The 18,922-nt window shown below is 35.2% G+C and overlaps 1 protein-coding gene across 6 annotated transcripts in view; it reads left to right on the forward strand.

The window, feature by feature from the left end:
- The window catches only part of CRPPA (CDP-L-ribitol pyrophosphorylase A), a 337,573-nt gene that overhangs the window by 309,491 nt on the left and 9,160 nt on the right, over window positions 1–18,922 (forward strand). The window lies entirely within an intron of this gene.

An 18,922-nucleotide genomic window follows, 5' to 3' on the forward strand; every position in this document is an offset into this window, starting at 1 on the left:
CACCACCATCACATAATCTTTACTGGGTGGCCTAGCATGTTGGGTGGTCCCCTGCTAAGAGCTATAAAACAGTTATTTTTTTGAAAGCTATCCTTGGCTTCTTGTGGTTAATGTGAAAATGACTGCTGCCGGACAGAGCTTAAATTACTGGAGCTTTTGCATTTTGTTTCCTGACAAGACAAATTCTCATGAATCTAACATTGTTTGCCTTTGGACTTATCTGAAATTTCAGTCTCTTATGGCTTATCTATATTCTATTCGATCATCCTTTTCTTAAATGTAAACTGATTTCATGCAGTTTTATGCACCCTGGAAGTTAGCAACATGTCAGACCTAAAGAAATCACAACTAATTATTTTGTTTTGAAGGGAAGAAAAACAAGCACTTAGAAGCTTAATGTCATTTCTTAGGGTGTTTAATTTCAAGCATATTAAACTGTAGCATATATCAATTATATTTATAATTTCACATACCTTTTTTGATTAATAAGCCTATTATAAGTAGCCAAACTGTAAGATATTAAAAGCTCTTTGCAATGCTTTATATGCCCGTATAATCTTATACCTAAAATGTGCTTAGCTAAAACCAAGACTTTTTTACTCTTCTTTTAAACAAATCATTTGCCTCCTTTTTAAAACATCTATTTTATTCCTACTATATGCTATATAACTCATGAGTGGTAGAAAGGTTAACATGCTATAAAGGGATGTACAAAGAAGTTGTCACCTCATATTGAAAATAATTACTGTAAATTAGGATATTCTTGAAGCACTGATTATTGGAAACATGAAGAGAAAGCCCTCTGGCTTCTTCCATACCAATTAGACAAACCTTTCCCACCCTTTCTTCCTAAACTCTTATCATTGTTTTTTTTTTTTTTTTTAAAAAAAAGGCTAATAGCTTCAAGAATGTCAGTGTAATCCACAGTTTTCTTAGATAATCTAGATGAGTTTATGTTTTTGCTTTGTTTTTGTCCCTGCCACGATGACTTGTTTCCAAGAAAGACATTAAAACAAAACAAATCTGAGTGGGATAGGTTTCTCAGTGCAAGTTTTGCTTTCATTTTTTGTGTTATGGAAATTAATATTTTATTCCACAAGAGGAGTATATTCTTATAAGAATGATGTTATTGAACATGTTGACTTTTGTCTTGTAACATATTTCTATAAAGGTTATCAATTGTTTTTTGTTTTCTAAATTTAGTATTCAGTGGTGTCTCTTTTCACTGGAAATGTGTATAATCAGTTTTCTTTCTTATAATTGTTACTGCTCTTTGCTAGTATTTTAATTATTTGTAGTTGCCAGACATTTGTCTTTTAAAGACCTTCCAATCCCAATCAGAATGAATAAACAATTAAAAGGAAGAAAGATTTTGTAGCCCTAGCCCTTCTTTTCCTTTTGATTGTGTGTGTTCTATATAACAGTTAAATTATTCTTTATGAAATTAGTATAGCCAGGAAATGGGAGAATTATGCCCTAGGCTGAGTGAATGGAAAACATGTTAACATTTCCTTTGTAGGGGTTCCAGGGTGCCACAGGAGATTTGTAATGCGCTGTTATTTGTATTTTCCCCAGATCTCTTTCAGTTTATTATAATGCTGGAGGAATAATTAAATGTTCCTTAGCATTTCATATGGCATGCACCTCACTGAAAACATGTCGGCAGAGAGAGCAAATGTTCATCATTTCTCAATATAAAACAGATCCTGTCAGGGATCATGCCAAACCCAACCAACCATGACAGTCAAATCAATGTATGTTTTGGTTTAAATTTTTATTTTTGCTTTTGCTTTAGCAACTTGATTCTGATATTTGTTTTTCCCTATGGCTTATCATTTTACGGCATGACAGTTCATGAAATTGACAAGGTTTCCTGCCTACCTTTGTAATGCTTATGTGTGATGATATAAACTGTAAGAGAAAATGACATGTTGACTCCATAAATGTTTGCTTTATGCCCGTTACATCTGTTTTACAGAACTCTTCTTTTATTCCTCCATCAATATTCACTGAAAAATTGCTTCTTTCTACCTTTTGTCTAGATATTGTAAATTTGGGAATCATTAGTGTCCCAGTTTTCAAGTTAGGGTTTTTATTATCTTGACTCGAGAGATTTGATTCTCTGTTAGTTTGTGGTCACACTGTAAACATAAATTAACTTGGTAACTTTTTTTCTTTTTTGGGAGGTAGGATGGGTATTCATGGAGCCAAGTTATACATAGGATCGAGGTGTGAATGTGTATTAGACCACACAGCCTATTTTCTGCTGCTGAATCATTTACAATCTGAAGACGGGTTCTATTTTTTAAATTGATATTAGATTGCACAAAATAACTTCAGATAGTCATTTAAAATCACATTTTCTCAGATAAGAATGTTTCTAATGTAGCTATGAAGTGGTTGGACTCTGTAAGATTTCAATTCTGGTTTGAACTCTGGGTTTTTCAGTCATTAACTATGTCAGTTTGGACAAGTTATTCAAGTTTTATTACCCTTTTTCCCCTAGCGATTTTATAAGGCATAAGCTTGTTTTGTATTATTTCTGATTGTTTTTGTTCGCTATGTATATATTTTTCTTATTAAGATCAGTGATGATTTAATGTATTTTGGTTTGTCTTTGTGTAAAATGAGAAATTCAATACCACTTTTCAACCCTATTCATTATCTCTTTACATTCCCAGATTCTGTGATACACTTTAAATAATGTATCTTTTTAAATCCTTATCTTTGTAGACTTATTAGTCATGTTGCTTTGCTTCATAATTTATTAGGAACAATTGTCTATCTCTTTATAACCAATTCTTTGTTTTCTGTAATGTTAAATATTACTTTAATAGTTGTTAAAGACAGGAAAGAAGACTTTATTCCAGGGATGACTTCAATCGGATTTTGCAGTAGGGGAGAGAGATGGGCCTCAACTTTGAATACCACAAGGAAAAATGGGGTTTCATAGCCAAAAAACAAGATGAATAGCCAATGGGTGGAAATAAAGATTTGGAAAACAATGATGTTATAGCTTTTTCTACTATTGAGACATTATAAAATCTGCATAAATTTGATTATAACAGCCTACCATTAATTTGTTTATCTTTCTTTAAGTACCGACATCTATGTAGTACAGTGATGGGATTTAATGTTTTACAATCACTAAGAAACATTAGGTGTAAGGGGTGATTCTGGTTAAACTCATTTGATGGGATTCTTACTGAAGGTAGACCAGGATGATGATACAGCACTTGGAGGATGGTGGGGGCTTAGAAATTTGATCAGATATTGAAGCTGATTAAGATATTGAAGGTGGGGAATTTTTGCTAAATTAATTTAGGAAGATTTCTGATAAAACTGGATGACATAGATATGACCAAGATCAAAACCTAAAGGGCTTAATGGAGTCTGATTATAGTTTGATCAAGGAGAAGGGCTTTGTTAGTAATACTCTGTAAATACCAATGGTTAACAAGGTACTGTTTTCTTCCTTATAACTTTTTAATCTCAGGTTCCATTATATAACAGTGTCCTGATTTCTTTCTATAAAATGTGTCGGTTTCTTATGGGACTCCTTGCCAGCTTTACTTCCATTAGATTTCTAAGTGCTGAAGATTCATAGGACACTCATGTGTGATCCTTAGGAATTCTTGCACATCCCTGTGGATTTAAACACCGTTTATTTGCATATGACTCTTTTCCATGTTCCAGACTCAACATATGCAGCTGTCTACCTGATACCTTCTCTTAGATGTTCCTGGCATCTCAGATTTACCCAAAGCATGCTTCATTGTTTCTAACATCCAAAACCTGCCTCTAGTGAATTAAACTGTTTATAACTTTTGTAGCAATACCCTGTAATACTGCTTTTTACTTTAAAGTCTATATTTTCTAGTGAACATAGTGAACCAAACTGTCTTTTGGTGCATACTTGGTCTGGTATATCTTTTAAAATTATGTTCAGTCTTTTGGGTCCTTGTGTTTTAGGTATGACTGTTATTAAGGTCATATAGTTACATTCAGTATTTAACCCAACGTGACAATCTCTGTATTTTCACCCACATGTTTTGTCTATTTACATTAATTGAAATTGGAGAACTATTTGGACTTGTGTATCTCATGTTATTTTTGCTTTCTGTCTTTTTTGGTTTTTATTTCTTACCTGTTGAAGGATTTTGGTGTTTTTCTTTTTTTTTTTTTTAATTTTTTTCTTCAGATTTTTTGATTTAGTAGAAACACTGAAGTGAATATGGTCTACCAATGAGATGGGTGTCTCAATTCAGTGCCCACTTTCTATGATCCTATTGTGTGCCTACCCAGGACTCGGCAAAACGGCCACATGATATGGAGGGCACGGTCCTTATCTTACTATCTGTGTACATAGTAGCCTTCTCTGTAATTAGAAATTGTTTGAGTCTTATCAAGCAGTTAAGTGATGAATCTAGGACAGTTCAGGGTTGGAGAATATGGGTTTTCATCAAGACTGGAAGTTGGGGACAGGGATGAGCATGGAACTGGCTGTGGGGCAGGGGCACCAAGAAAGACTCCCTGGGAGACCAGGCAAAGCAAGTGAGTGAATGGGGCAGAGGTTGTCTGAGGATGAGGGCATAGACCCATGTGAGCCTGTGGCCCTCCTTGCACCTCCTCCTATTGCTGATCTGTTTTAGAAGATTCCCTCCTCCCCAGCTGAGAAAGGGCCACTGAGGAGTCAAGTATTGCCCAGACTTCTTACCTCTAAACCAAGGAGGTCTTTAGGTCAGAAATAATCAATGTCTTAAAAACAAAAGTTTATCCGTTTGAGCTCTATGATGATAGGATTTATACTTTAGGTTTGGTTTTCCTCAGCCAACTTATTTAGAGCTGACATGGTAGAAACCAGTGCCTTGGGAAACCATGTTTCTAGTCATCCTCAGACACTACAGATGTCACAGCTCTGACAGTTATGAATTCATCTTAACTGTAAATGAAAAGTTATCCCAGGCAGCCCTAGTTCTTTCCTTTGTCCAGCGTTTTACTGATTCACACATTATCTCACTTGTGCTGACTCTCAAGAGGCAGACCACACTGGAATTGGTATTTGTGCCTCTATACTTTCTTTTAAAGACAAGAAGTCAAAGCAGAGATGTAAGTGACGATTCAATAACACAATGTATAAGTAGCAGGGCTTGGATGCACTTTTTTCTGGCTCCTTGTCTAGGGTTCACATCAGTCTAACCTGATGCCCACAGTCATGTGTAGGAGCAGTGCAGGCAAGTATGTCTCGTCTGTCGGGTGAGATCTGTTCTTAGTTGGCTGCTTTCTACCCTTCTAGAAAGGGCTGCACAAGGCGGCCCCACCTTCGTAAGACCACCACCTTCCATGGTCTGGACCTCAGAAGGAAAGAAGTGAAACTTCTCCTTGGCTAGTGCACCCAAAATTGGCTGGACTCGGAGACCAATTCATGAGGAGTTGGTATAGAACAGTGCTTGACAGGGAGCCAAGACCCTGGAAGTACTTAATGAATGGATAAATTCTAAGAGCCAATTCAAGAAGCTGATGAAGGTTTATTGAGGAAAGGGAGTTAGCTAGATGATCTTAATGGTATGATTTTGGGATATGTAATTACGTTAGAACACAAGTTTCTTACCATCTTGACACTGACCTGTTGTGTTTTAAAGCTTACGCATGTCTTAGCACATTTAGGAGGCAGTCACTCCAGAACTCAAAGGTGGGGAAGTAAGTTACAGCAACACAAGGGCAATGTTTCATATTTTGAGGGTCAGGGCTGAGGACTCTGGAAATGACCTGAATAGGCAATAGTAACCTAAGTAACTGCAAAATGAATGGACTGTGGTGAAACACATGATGTCTTTCTTAAAAGGAAGGCAGTGGGAGTGCAGATTTGGTTAGTAGGAAACCATAGCAGATATGGTTAGATGATCCCTCTTTGGATTCTGCAACCTGGATTAGAAAGAGAGAAAGGAAGTTGTGAGGCTGCCAAGGCCCCTTCCAGGTGGTAAGGCTGTGCTCCCTGGTTCTGATGATGTACTGGGGTGTGCATGGCTCCTGCGAAGTTGTCCTGTCCTACAGCAGAGTCTAGAGACAAGATTCCAGCCAGGGCTGCTAGAGGGTGGCTTGCTCTTCCATCTTTCCTGACAGTGGGATGGCCTGGCCAAGGCCTAGAGGCAAAAGAATTCCTGCTCACTCAGCCTCTGTAACAGAAGACAAGGAAAGGCAAATGCCTGAAGAAAAGAAAGGCATATCTATCCAGAGTTCCACAGGTAGACATGACTGTGTGCTCAGTTCAGATTCACTTCTAAATAGAACTCAACCCTGATGCTGCAGATTTGTCCTGGAACAGATTCATACTGCCTGGTTTCACTGGAGACATGAAAATCAGCTCACAGTGGGGAAAAGACAACTGATTCACATGGAAGGTACAACAATAGGAATACTGAAAGCATTTTTCTTAATGGTTATCCCATTTTAAAATCCATCATTTTCTAAGTTAACATCTTTTTAAGGGGAAATATCTGCATGTAAAAAACTGTATATAAATCTGTAACAGAAAAATACATTTGGAAGTCTGCAGCCCAAGTCTGAGAGAGCTCTAGATGCTAAAAAAGCATCAGGGCCTGGTTGTCAGTGCCGATGATGATTCTCTATGACAGACAGGGAAACATGGTCTCTAGAGTGACACATAAAGGCTTTCAGCCAGACTGCTTTGTGTGGTACCTGGGTGGAGTCCCTGTCAGGTGGTTAACATTGATTACTTCTGTTATCTAATCTGCAAATCTTATTCATACTTTGTTCTTGTTCCTCTGGTATGCTTTTTCTGGTCCAGGATTCAGTCCAGGAACACATATTGCATTTTGTCATGTCTTCCTGGTCTCCTTTATTCTGGGATGTATCCTCATTCTTTCTTCTTTTTTTCATTTCTGTTTTTGAGATGAAGTCTCGCTCTGTTGCCCAGGCTGGAGTGCAGTGATGTGATCTAGGCTCACTGCAACCTCCGCCTCCTGGTCTCAAGCATTTCTTCTGCCTCAGCTTGATAAGTAGATGAGATTACAGTCATACACCACCAGACCCAGTTAACTTTTGTATTTTTAGTAGAGACAGTGTTTCACCATGTTGGCCAGGGTGTTCTTAAACTCCTGACCTCAGGTTATCCACCTGACTAGGCCTCCCAAAATGTTGGGATTACAGATGTGGCTGCTTATTTTTTCTTTGTCTTTCATGACTTTGTACTTTTGATAAATACTGGTTTGTTTTATATAATGTTTCTCAATTTAAATTTCTCTATTATTTTCTCATGAATAAATGCAACTGGGCAAGAATACCACTGAAATAGTGTTGTATCCTTCTCAATGCAACATATCAGGGATCACATGATGTCTGTCTGTCTCACTACTGCTGATATTAACTTAGATCACTTGGTTAAGGTGGCACCTGCTGGATTTCTCCATTGAAAATGTATTATTACCTTTATAATTAAGAATTAGGTAAAATATTTGGGAAGTATGTAAATATCCCGATTTCTAATCATACCATTTCATGATAATTTTAGCATCCATCAATGACTTTTGATGGAAATCTTTATATAGTGTTGCTTGTCACATAGAAATTTTTTATTCCCATCATTCTTTCCAAATGTATTAACTGGAATTTTCCAATAAAGAAGATTTTTACCTTTTGTGCCATCTTTCTCTTACTCCTCTTTTCCCCTTTCTATCTTTCTAATCTATCTGAATGAACTCATTAGTATTAGTCTTACTTTATGGATTCTGGTCCATAGTCACATTATTTTGTTGCTCCAGTTTTCCCAGATTAGGCCATTGGGAGCTGCTTCATGTTGCCTTATGTTCTTTCACAGTGTTCTCATCAGATTTTGAGCATATCCCTACATTCTGGCACCAAAAAATATTTCAGACTCATCTTATTCTTCATCCAGGCTTGAAATGAGCAATTCTGCAAGAAACCCAAATTTCTTTTTTTAAAGCTTGGTATTTAGAAACCAAAATCCTGGGCACTAAGGGTGCTCATTGCTCCTTGCATGTCACAATTTGTAAGCCCTTTCAGTGGAAAGAACTAGGAAATATATCTGTTTTTATACATAGAAACACACATCTATATCTATTTCTACATTTGTAACAGTGTATATTTATATCTAATTTATAATCTACCTAACAGAAACCATTCGTTCGTATCTCCATTTTTCATTCCAACATGATGGAATCTTTCTAGCTCTCCTTTTTCTTACATGTAATCCATCTTTCCAACAGTAACTTATTCAGCAGAGGATACACATAAGTATACTTTCAGAATTGCTAACCCATATCTCTTAGAAAACATTACTGATAAGTATAATAGTTATTTATAGTTTTGTCTTAGAATGTTGACTCTAAATACTAATTTCCAAATTTAGGTTATTTTCTCTGCCACCCTCTTCAGTTTGGTTATTTATTTATTTTGGTTCATTTCATATTGTTAATAGATTTTGGATTATCCCCTTCCCATCCTGCTTGTTTCTAATTATTTTTTGGAGTGTGTGAAATATTAACATGGTTCTGAAAGTCATATACAAATGCTATTCGGTTTGGAGTGTTACCTTAGTCTTTTTGCCTCTTCTTTTTGGAGAGCAGGGGAGTTATTAATTGAGGTGATTGAATTTTATTTATTATTTATTTATTTATTACATTCTCTCCTATGAATTTCTGGTGGATTTGACTACTTTACAAGATTCGTAATTCAATGCTGCCCTCTTCTGTCAGTGTAGCAGAATCTAGCTTCTTTAATTAATTTATCTTCTTTAATGGTGGAGGAAGGAGTTGTGTCTCCAGCTGTTTGATTCTGTTTTGTATTTCAGGACCCAAATTTTTCCTTTTTTTCTTGATTACTCTATTGCCAAAGATTTTTTCTCCCTTGGTGTGTGTGTGTGTATGTGTGTGTGTGTGTGTGTGTGTTTTCCCCAGGAAATGTATGTCAAATCAAATGTAATTTTAAGTCCCTTCCCTGAAGTCTTCCTGGTTATACCTTCACATGTTTTAGTATTTTTATGCTTAAGTCAGTATTACTATTTTTGGTGGTGGTTTTAAATAAACTTTATACTCATCAGTAGCTTCCTTCTTTCTTTTTATATTTTTTCAGCTTGCCCTTGGTTGCTACAAACACTTATGGCAGAACAGAAGGAGAAATTGCTCATTGAAATATGCTGTTTTTTTTCTTATTTTCTTTAACTTGCTGTTACCTGAAGTTTGGGCCTTTTTTTTCTTTTTGTCTTTAAATGATTTCAAAGATATAGTTGTGTGTGTGTCTGTGTTTGTGTGTGTGTGTGTGTGTGTGTGTGTGTGTGTGTGTCTGTGTCTGGTTCTATTTCATCTTGTTCACTACTATTTTTGGAAAAGTATTGAGAGTCTCCATTGGCTTTAGCCACCTGAGACTCTCATTGTATTTACTTCAATTTCTCCCTACTTGTTAAAAGTTTCACATCCTATTTTTATACATTGAGCAGTCTCTTGAATTTTTACTTTGCATATTTATTTGAAAATATGAAGTCAGCAATTTACTCTCCCAACACTTTTGTGAGTCTTGGAGCATTTCAAGTTTGATCATTCACCTCCTAACATTTATGATACTGTTCTTACTCCATATTTGATTTTGTTCTTTCAAATATCCTTTATATTTATATGTTACTTATACTTTTCTGGAGACTATTGTATTTAGCTTTATGTACTTACCCCTTTTTTAAAATCGTTTTTAAATTTTCTATGCCTTCCTGCTCTTTAGACCTAGATTCAGAGATTATTTTAAGGATATACTTTCATATTTTGTTTATCTGAAGGAGGCAATATTTTATTTCTAATCTTGAAAAAGAGTGGTGTGGCGGGGAGGGGTGTGTTGTAAACATTCTAGCTCGATAGCTTTGTTGAGGAACAGAGTAGTTTTTGCTTTTGACTTGAGCACTTTGAAAATACTTTCACTGCCAGGCTAATTGTTGGTTCATTTTACTGTATTCTTTCTGGTTGCTTTAAGATTGTCTTTATTTAATATTTCACTTTCCTTACGATTCATCTACTTGTTGTGATTTTTTTAAATCCACCTTAAAATTCATTAGGTTTCCTTGATGAATTTTGGTTATATGAATTGTGGAAATTTTACAACCAAAAATTATTATTTTTTGCCTGTTGTTTTTATGCTCCCTTTGTGAGATTCTGATTAAATATATATTTCACAGTCTTATTGTATCTGCCAAATTTTTCAACTTCCTACTACGTTTTCCATTTCATTGTCTGTCTAATATGCATTCTGAGTAATTTCCTCAATTTCTCCAGTTTCCATAATTCTCTCTTCAACTGTATTTAATCTATTGCTTGAGCTATCCTTTGAGATTCTTTTTTGTTTATATTCACCAGTGCTTTTCATTTGCACAAATTCGGTCTTTTGTGTTTCAAGTCTCATTTCTGTTTGTAATTTTATGATTCAAGGCTTTCATTTTGAGAGCCTTGTCTTGCTTTCTTATTTTCATGATTTTATTTATTTAAATATTTTACATAGTTTAAAAAATATTTTGTGCCTGAAAATTTTAATGCTGAATTTATTTTGATGCTAACGGTCTATATTTTTCATAGATTTTTAATATGAATGCATTTCTGTATTTACATATTTCTCTTGCCTAACTACATATTCCATCAGGGAAAAAAAAGTGTGTATTCATATCTTTATATATAGCTTAGAGTCTGATATCAGGTAATTTTCTGGAATATAGTCATTGAATGAATAAAATAGTTTCCATTCTTCTTCCTGCTCCCAGAACCTTACTTATTTCATCATTGGACAAATTAAGTTTCTAGTTTCTAAGCAATTCCCCCAACGCCCCCCCAAAAAAGAAAGGTTCCATTAATTGCACTTCTTTCAGAGTCTTTGCACATAGTACAACGTCTCCTTTTTGTTTCTCTGACAGCCAGGAGTCTTAGGTAACTACTTTTCTTATATTCCATTGTTTTTTGTTACTTAATATTCTAGAGAAGTTACACATCAGGCATTCTTATCTGTTAAAAGCAGGCTATATTGTCTGCTGGAGGTGACTGATTTTTTCTCTTTAAATTTGAAGGTATCTTCAAAATATGACTTCTTTTTTGCTATTATTACCAATTATGTAAGGCATCAAATGATAGCTATCTGCAGATCCTGATCTTAGTTTAATTCATGGTATTTTCTTTCTTAAAAAAAGTTTTAGTAAATTGACAGTTTTTAATTGTGTAGGTTTATGGGGTACAAAGCGATGTTACAATTTATGAATAAAATATGAAATAATTAAATCAGTCTAATTAACATATACATCTTCTCAAGTACTTAATTTTTGTGGTGAGATCATTTGTAATTTACTCAGCGGTTTTGAAATGTACAGTATTCCTAACTATATTCCCAACAGTGTAATAGAACTGAAAAAAAAAAATGAAAACATACTTCTTCTGTCTGAGATTTATATACCTTGTGATCATTAATTATTTCCTCATTCTGCCGATCTCATCCTTTGTAACCACAATTCTACTATCCTTCTAGTTCAATTGTTTTAGATTCCATATATAAGTGAGAACCTGTGGTGTTTGTCTTTCTCTGCCTGGCTTATTTCATTTAGCATAATGTTCTCCACCTCCATGTGGTTGCAAATGACAGTTTCTTTTTTTAAAGGTTGATAGTGTTCTGTTCTATATATGTACTACATCTTCTTAAACAATGAATCTTTTGATGGAAACTTGATCTTATAACTTGGCTATTGTGAATAGTGCTCCAATGACCATGAGAGTGAGTGCAGGCATCTCTTTGAAAAAACTGATTTAAAATCTTTTGGGTAAATATCCAGAAGCAGGATTTCTGGATTATATGGTATTTGTAGATTTAGATTTTGAGAAACAACTGTACAGTTTCCCATAATATGTGCAGTTGCGTATATGTTGTGAAGTTTTTCCTCTGTTTTCTTCTAGTTTTATAGTTTCTGATCTTGTGTTTAAGTCTTTAGTCCATTTTGTGTTGAATTTTGTACATGGTGTGAGATTAGGGTCCAATTTTATTCTTCTGAATGTGGATATTCAGCTTCCCCAGCACCATTTACTGAAAAAAGTATCCATTTCACATTGTGTGTTCTTGGCACCTTTGTCAGAAATCAGTTAACTATGTATATGTATGTGTTTATTTCTGAGTTTTCTGTTCTATTTCATTGGGGGGTGTGTGTGTGTGTGTGTGTGTGTATGCCTCTCTTTTTAACCAGTACCATGCTGTTTTGATTACTATAGCTTTGTAGTATAGTTTGAAATCGAGTAATGTGATCCTTCCAGTTTTTTTGTTTTTGCTTGTGGTTACCTATTCAAGGTTTTTTGTGGTTCCATAGAGATTTAAGGATATTTTTTATTTCTATGAAAAATGACATTAGAATATTGATAGGAATTGCGTTAAATTTATGGATTGCTTGACTAGGAGGGGCATTTTAAGTATAATAATTCTTCCAGTATGTGAACATGAGATATGTTTCTATATATTTGTGTTGTCTTCAACTTTTTTTAATCAGTGTTTTATAGTTTTCACTAGTTAGGTCTTTACCTTCTTGATTATATTTATTCCCAAATGTTTTTATGGCTATCATGAATGTAATTGTCCTCTTGATTTCCTTTTCACAGGTTTCTTGCTAGTATATAGAAATGCTACTGAATTTTGTGTATTGATTTTGTATTTTAAAACCTTACTATATGTGTGCGTTTTTGTTCAGGTGTTTACAGCTTTCTATTTATAAGATCATGTCATCTGCAAACTGACAATTTCACTTCATACTTTTCTGTTTGGATGTCTTTTATTTCTTTCTCTTGGCTAATTGTTCTGGCAGGGACTTCCAATATTGTATTAAATAGAAGTGGCATGTGTGAGCAATATTTTCTTGTTTCAAAACTTAGTAGAAAGGCTTTCAGTTTTTCATCATTAACTATACTGTTAGCTATGGCATAATGCTTCTCATATATGGCCTTTATTATGTTGAAGTAAGTTTCTTCTATACCTAGTGTTGAGTCATCCTTGCATCTGTCTTAGTAGATTATCCTTTAAATTTCATGTTCTGTTTGCTAGTATTTTGTTGAGGACATTTCCATCTATGTTCTTGAAAAATATTGGTCTGTAATTTTCTCATAGTGTAACATTATTGTAGTAAAGTTTATTTTCTTGCAGTTTTTTTAAATGTTTGGTAGAATTCAGCCAAGAAACCATCAGGTCCTGGACATTTCTTTGGTGGGAGAGTTTCTTTGCTGATTCAGTCTCCCTGTTATAGGTCTGTTCTTATTTTCTATTTCTTCGTGGTTCAATTTTGGTAGTTTGTATGTATCCAGGAATTTATACATTTCTTCTGGGTTACCCAATTCATTGGCTTATTATTGTTTGAGGTCATCTCTTATCCTTTGTATCTTTGTGTTATCAGTTGTAATGTGTCCTTTTTCATTTATATTTTATTTGAGTCTTCTCTTCCTTTCTCTTACTCTGCCTAAAGGTTTGTTAATTATCTTTCCCAAAAACCACCTCTTAGTTTTATGTTTTGTGTTGTCCTCTAACCTCTTTTATTTATTTTTGCTCTTATCTTTATTATTGCCACTTTTTTTTCTGCTAACTTAGGGTTGAGTTTGTTCTTTTTCTAGTTTCTCAAAATATAACATTAGATTGTTCATTTGAAATGCTTTTTCTTTCTTTGATGTAGGCATTTATCATTACAGACTTTCTCCTAAGGCCCGTGTTCCCATTTTTATTTGTCTCAAAATATCATAAAATTTTCCTTTCCTTTATTGATTGATTGGTCTTTCAGTAGCATGTTGCTTAATTTTCCTGTATTTAAAATTTTTCTGCCATTTCTCATGTTATTAATGTCCAATTCTATGTTATAATATGTGGTCAGAAAATAGACTATATAATTGCAACGTCTTAAATTTGCTGAGGCTTATTTTGTGCTCTATCATGTGAGATCTGTCCTGCAGAATATTTCATCTGCTTGAGAAGGATATGTATTCTATTGCTATTGGACAGAATGTACTGTATATGTCTGTGAGGTCAATATGATCTAAAGTGTAGTTCCATAAAATATATCATTGTTAATTTTCTGTCTGGGTGATTATTTCATTGTTGAAAGTGGGGTACTGTTGGCCCCTACTATTATTGTATTATAATGTATATCTCCTTTCAGATCTTAGTATTTATTTTGTATATTTAAGTACTCTGTTGTTGGGTGCATATATGTTTATAATTGTTATAATCTCTTGACCTTTTAATTATTTTTAATATCCTTTGTCTCTTTTTGCTATATTTGGTGTAAAGTCTATTTTGTCTGATATTAGTATTGCTACCCTTGCTATCTTTTGGTTTCCCTTAGCATAAAATATCCTTTCCATCTCTTCATTTTCAGTCCATGCATGTCATTAAAAGTGAGGTAAGTCTCTGTAGGCATATACTTGGGTGTTGCTTCATTACACATTTAGTCACTCTTTGTCTCAGAGAATTTAATTTATTTACATTCCTGATAATTACTTATAGGTAAGGATTTACTACTGCCATGTTGTTGTTTTCTGTTGTTTTGTAGATAATATATTTGTTTATTCTCCAGTGATTTAATGGTTTTCTGTACTGGTATGCTTTGAAACTTTTTATTTTTGTTTTGTATTTCCACTAAAGGTTTTTTCTTTGTGGTTACCATGAGGTTTATATAGAACATCTTATAACTGTCTATTTCAGTCTATTTCAAAGGAAACACCCAACTTTGATTGCATGTAACTCTACATTATACTTATCCTCTCCTCCACATTGTATATTTTTGATGTCAGAATTTTTATATTGTATAATATGTGTCCCTGTCAATTCATTATAGCAATACTTATTAATAGTTTTTCTAAACTCTCCTATGAGTATAAAACTCTCATGCTAGGTCTTACCATAATTACAATTTTCGAGTATTCTGAATATGACTGTTTTACTTATGCAATTGATTTTTTTTTTTGCTTTTTATAGTTAATATTATTAATTAACAGCTTTTTGTTTCAGTTTAAAAGAACTCACTTAACCAGTTCCTATACGGTGAATATACCAGTGATGAACTCCCTTTGCTTTAATTTTATGGGAAACTTTTTATTTCTCCTTCATTTGTGAAAGATAGCTTTGCTAAATGAAGTATTCTATGTTTTTTTTTTTTTCATTTAACACTTTGAATATATCATCCCACTTTCTCCAGGCATACAAGGTTTCTGCTGAGCAATCTGCTTATAGTCACATTGTCTTTTTTTTGTATGTGATATGTTTCTTATGTCTTGCTGCTCTCAGAATTTTATTTTTGTTTTTGATATTTTTTATGTGCCTTAAGGAACTTCTTTCTGGATTGTATCGATTAGAGACCTCTATGCTTTCTGTCCTTGGGTGTTGGCATTCATCCCCAGAAGGACATTTCTCAACCATTGTTTCTTTAAATATGTTTTTTTTCTGGCCCTTCTGCTTCCTATATCTTCTGCAGTTTCCTGTTACGTGAATGTTTGGTCCTTTGCTTCTGTCCCTTCATTCCTATAGACCTCTTTCCTCTTCTGTGTTTTTTCTTCACTAACTATATAATTTTAAATGTTTTGTCTTCTAGCTAATTGATTCTTCTGCTGAATTGAGTCTACTGTTGAAGGTTTCTTTTGAGTTTTTTAGATCATTGTATTTATTTTATTTCTAGGATTCCTATCTGATTTTTTAAAAATGTTTTTATTTCTTTGTTGAGCTTGTTTTTGGTTTTCCAAATTCCACAAAATTTCCTATCTGTATATTGTTATAGTTCACTGAACTTTTCTGAGTATTAATCTGAATTCATCTTCATCAGTCATTTCATAAATCTGTATTACTTTGAGGTAGAGTATTGGAGCTTTATTACTTGCTTTTGGAGGTGTCATGATTTCCTCATTCTTCATCATTTTTATGTCTTTGCATTGTTATCTGTACATTTGAGACAGCAGCTCCCTCTTCTAGCCTTTACACGTGTTCTTTGGCAGGGATAGATCTTCACTATTTAGCCTAGCATATGATTCTGGAAGGGGCAGCTGGTGGCAACCCCAGGCAGGTAGAACTTCTTGTGAGTTCTCTAGTTGGCCAAGCCACTGCCTTCTGCTGAATTGTCAGGTGGGGCTACTGGTTAGGCTCTGCTGTCCAGTGTGACCACTGGCTGGGGTCTGCTATTAGGCATAGTTTCTGGCTGGAAACTGCTGTAGCTTCTGCTCAGACTAGTCACAGGATGCATTCCTTGCATTGCCAGTTCAATTCTTTGTGATTCATAGCTGGGCAGGGCTGCAGACTGGGCTCCAAGTTTAGGCAGTATTGCTGCCTAAGACAGGGCAGAAGAGAGGCTATCCTCTTCAGAAATGTGTGATTGACAACTGACTACCTATCAAGGTGGAGCCACAGGATGGTTTCTTTTGTTTGTTTGTTTGCTGAATTGACTGGCTGTTTTACCTCTGTGGTCAAGCAAGTCTAGCTCTTACACTTCTCCAAATTTGTGGAAATGGGTGAGTTATTGGGTGAACTTTTTGGCTGAGTGAAACCCTTGAGTTTTAGGTTCCACTGAATGGAACCACTGAATTTTAGGCTGAGTGGAACCACTGCTTGACTTCCTGGGTCAAGCTGGGTATACTTCTCTGAGATGTGCAGAGGCGGAAGTCTCCCTGCCTTTGCAAAGTTGTTGGGAAGGCTTATTTGGTTTGTGGAACCACTGCTTAACTTTCTGGGTCAAATTGGTGTAGTCCATTCATTTCTCTAAAATCTAAAAAAGTAGGATTCTTCTTTTGTGAATGGCGTCATTATGGAGGTTTTTGGCTTTGTAGAGCTGCTGCATGACTTCCTGGGTCAAGCCAATTTAACCTCCTCATGTCTCTGAAATGGAACGAAGTGAGCATCTTTCTGCCTGCACAGGATCATTGGGGTGGTCTTTGAGGTTGGGCAGGATGACTTAGATGTCTAGGACTCAAGTTATGATGAACATCCCATCAGGCATCTGAAGACCACCAGCTCAGTTTTGTGGGTCGGTTATGAGGTTGACTGGTATCTGCAGTTGGGTACCACAGGTGGTGGGAACACAGAGGTACCACCAAGACCATGATCTGATCACTAGGACCTCTGCCTCTTTTGTTTCTACCTGATCCCAGGTGGTCTAGCTATGTAATTTTCACTACTGTTTCCTATGAAATAAGATAAAAGTGGACTCTCTAGGAAGCATCCCAGAATGGAAGGGATGAATATGACTGCCTCTATTTCATACCCTTGCCCTCACCTCATAGAAATTGTGGGCCTGGGGAAATTCTCTTCATTTGGCATTGTGCCAACTTAGAAGAGTATGAGGGATGTCATAGTTGGAGTGAGACTGTTCTTCTTACCTGTCTCATTGTAATCTTGTTCATTTCTATAGACTTCCTTGGTGTCTCAGTCTTGTTTCCAAGTGCTGGGGTTTTAAAAAAGATAATCTTCCAGTCTGTGGATAGTTGCCAGTTGAACTTTCTCTGGGGTGCAGTGGAGCAGAAGACTTCTGATTTTGCCATCTTGCTGGCCTCACCTATTATATACTGTATAATGACTTTGACAGTATCTGGTGTGTTTTCTCCCCAGGATTTCTTTAGATTTTAAATTAATGTCTTGAGTTTTATGTCACTGTTTTCACCATTTTCTTCTGAGTTCTAGACATTTCAAGTCTGTCTTGTGTTTATATAGTTCAGTTTTGATGATAAAGTAAGTTGTACCCTACCTCTAATGAGATTTTTAGTTCAAAATACATTTAATACCCACATGAACTCTCCTGACACAAGATTACTCCTACTCTCTGTCCACTTCTATAGTTGAACACCTTTTTTGTCTTCCGGAGACTGAAAATCAGAAAATATGTAACATGTTTTCTTGTCTTACTTAAAAGCATCATTTCAGATAGACATTTAATTGTAATGATTTTTAAAAGTTATTTCCACCTGGAGAATGGCTGCACCTATATGCTGATATTTTTTTCCTATCTCCCTATTGGGAAAAATATCTATAGACAATAATTCTACCATGTGTGACCTTGAGAAAGTATTGCTTCTGCCTTTCATTCTGGGAGGGAGCTTTGCCATACTAGATTTTTGCTAACTAAGGCCGATAAAAATTGGCACTGTTCTGTTCAGAACAGACATCTTTTGGCAGATGATGATTCACAGCCACCTTCTTGGAAGGAAATAGTTTCTAATATAATGGCAAATCACTGTGAAACTTTGAGATTAGCACTTTGGATACTAACTATCCACCCATTAACCAGAATTCAGAAGCCTAATGGTCATTAACCAGGGGTCTTCTTAAGTAATCAAAAATACCCTTTAAGTGATCATTTTCTTTGCTCCATATTTCTGCCAAGGGGATATGTTTGAATTGGCACATTTTATCATTTTTTTGCATTAAGTTTATAATTTGAAACTAAATTTTATTGGACCAAACCTAACCAGTCTTTCTGCTTCATGAGAAGTTATCAGTATTTTACTGACAGCTGGGCCATTAACTAGAGCTTCCTATCCCTCCTGTAGGGTAGGGTTCTGGAAATTGTATCCATTGCCTAACAACAGCTGATGTGTAGCTTTCTATTTATGCAGCCTCCCCATTTAAGAGAATGCTTGCCTCATTATGTGCCCTTATCCCCCTGACTTGGGTGTGTTAGTATATAGATTTATCAGTGTCCCTTATACTTCTTAGACTGCATGTTTTTTCGTAGGAAGAAGAATCAGGGAGTACAAATCCCTTGTTATTGACATTGTTTCCAGTTCCCAAGTACAAACGTAAAGTTTTTATTTTTATGGGGCTATCTTTATGACAATGTGGCATTCATCTAAAATCTTTGATATTTCAAAGATATCTTAAGGTCAGCTATAATGTCACCTCTTTATACAGTTAGTCAATTGTTCTA

Source organism: Callithrix jacchus, chromosome 11 (assembly GCF_049354715.1).
Source record: "Callithrix jacchus isolate 240 chromosome 11, calJac240_pri, whole genome shotgun sequence".
NCBI classification, from domain to species: Eukaryota; Metazoa; Chordata; class Mammalia; order Primates; family Cebidae; genus Callithrix; species Callithrix jacchus.